Source organism: Lissotriton helveticus, chromosome 7 (genome assembly GCF_964261635.1).
Source record: "Lissotriton helveticus chromosome 7, aLisHel1.1, whole genome shotgun sequence".
Classification (NCBI taxonomy): Eukaryota; Metazoa; Chordata; class Amphibia; order Caudata; family Salamandridae; genus Lissotriton; species Lissotriton helveticus.
In genome coordinates, this window is record NC_136068.1 from 1,449,604,098 (window position 1) to 1,449,606,597 (window position 2,500).

General features: G+C 43.0%; 1 pseudogene; it reads right to left on the reverse strand.

Annotated features, from left to right (window-relative positions):
* The window catches only part of LOC144771020 (28S ribosomal RNA), a 10,227-nt pseudogene that overhangs the window by 4,169 nt on the left and 3,558 nt on the right, over positions 1-2,500 (reverse strand).

Below are 2,500 nucleotides of genomic sequence, written 5' to 3' on the forward strand. Positions count from 1 at the left end.
CAAGGCGGCAGGGATGAATTAGGACCGAAGACTGTTTGTTCGGGCGCACTTTTTCTGAGTAGCGACTCCCTGCATCAGCGAAGTAGGTTGAAAATCGGCCCGCTCGACTCCTCTAAAACAGCCTAGAAAAGTACACTACATCACAACATAATCAGTTGTTTGCCTGGTCTTACGGTAACAAACTACCGGTCAAACTCGTGTGCTTGACCACGTACTATCTGGCATCACAACCGTGCTCCAGACCCATACAGCTTTTCACACGAAGCAAATAAAAGACAGTTGAAAGTCTCCCCCACCCCCCTCCAAGTTGGACCCCCTCTCACAGGGAAGGCAGTGGAGATACCACACAAGGCCCTGAAGAGAATCCCAGGAAAATCGGCGGGATTCGAAACGCGTAGGCCCCTGCCACACGGTGTCTGCGAGGGCGGCAAGAGCGTAGAGTTGTCCTCTCTTAGTCGCCAGTACAATACCTAGGTTGCTTAGTAACAAATGTTTATTTTGCAAATTGCTGTAGGATTGTACATACAAAAAACTGCTTTCTCATTTTTTTTGGTGAAATTGTAATTGCAGACTGTGGCCTGTTGTTATTTCTTACCCTGCGGTATATCACTTGTTTCCCTTGTATAAAATAGTGTACAGTTTTTAGATTGTATATATATGTTTTGTTGTCCAACCTATTTTTGTCCCCGAGTGGTATGAATGTGTTTTGAATGCTTGTGATATGTCTGGCACATAGTATGACTGATGAATGATAATTACATCCTTTAGTCTTTTGGTGTTCTTTCGTAAATGTTTCCCTTCTGTAAAAAATGAAAAATATACAAATTTTTCTTTTTCTAAAATGATGTTAAAATAAAAAAACTATTAAGTAGTTATTCCCGTTCTTGATTTCTTCAGGTTCTGCTGTGGTTATTCGTTGTATTTAAATTATTAATATCAGCACTGGCACCTTCTTTGGTTCATTGCTACTTTGGCTCAGCCTTGCTGATTAGGGCCTCCCCGTAGTTGTTGTTTGCTTTCTATATATTCCGACAGCTGCTGATTCATAGCTTTTTCGGTGACTTTAGCTAGAAAAGGGAGACTCGCTATAGGGCGGTAGTTTTTTAGTTCACCTTTATCTAGACCGGGTTTTTTCAGCAGGGGTTTGATCAGCGTATTTTTTAATGAGTCAGGGTAGGTTCCGGATGTCAGTATAGTGTTACAGACATGAGTGATAATAGGGATGACTGTGTCTGGCACGGTTGCGATCACAGAAGTTGGGCATGGATCCAGAGCTGATCCAGCTTTGATCAATTTTACTATGCCCTCAACTTGGTCAGTGGTAAGGGGTTTAAAACTGGTCATGGTATTTTTAGGGGTGATCATGGGGGTGATAGCACTACTGATGCCCAGGTCTGATTTAAAGGCTTGGTAAATATCATTTACCTTCGCGAAGAAGAACTTGGATAAGGCATCACATAATGCTTGTGATGGGGGTGGATTAAGATCCGGTGCATTTCCAGAAAGAGTTTTGGCGATATTGTATAGCTGTTTACTAGAGTTTTTCGCAGTCTCTATATGGAGTGTGAAAAAATGTTTTTTTGCTGCTATTATCATTGCTTTATAAGAAGCAAGAGCTTTTTTGTACTTTTCCTTATTTTCGCTGTCGTAGGTTCTTCGCCAATGCCTTTCCCTGTTCCTTGTTAATTGTTTTTGGATTTTTAGCTCTTGTGTATACCACTGAGCTTTAGGCAGATTTCTGTTTCTTGAGAGGGTTTTAGTAGGTGCCAGCTGAGACGTGGCATCGCCCAACCATTTCTGGAATTGGTTGGTTGCAGTATTGGGATCGGTGGATAGATCCGGGCTGGTGTTGTTTAAGAGCAACGTTAGGTCATTGGAATTAATGTCCTTCCATGCTTTGAAAGTGCCAGTTTTCGAGTGAACAGCATTTTTCCTCAGCGAGCCTTTGATAGTGAGGCTGCTGAGAATGACTGAGTGGTCTGTCCATGTCATGGGAAGAACTGAGGTTATACAAAGACCTTCCACATTTGTAAAAATTCCATCCAACGTGTGGCCTGCCTGATGGGTGGGGGTCATGGCCAATTGTTTGAGGCCCATTGTTTCTAAGTCTGATATAAGGGAATTAGAATCCCTGTCACCGATTTGCTCCAAGTAGAAGTTGAAGTCACCCATAATTGTGGTGGACTCTTCTGTGGCTATGGACTCAGTGATGTTACTTAAATTAGTTAGGAATGCCGATCTGGTCCCAGGGGGTCTATAGAGAAGTACTCCCTTGAAGTTATACGTTGAGGACAATTTTATATTGAAAAGCATGGCTTCACATGAAGTAATGGGAATAGGTGAGAAGCGAACCTCAAATTGGTCTCTGGCTAAGATGGCTAGCCCACCTCCATTCCCTTTAGGCCTATCCTGCCGATAGGCACTAAAGCCTGGGGGAACTGCCGTTACATAGTCGGGGGCGGATGCCTCATTGGACCATGTCTCTGTAATATAGAGAACA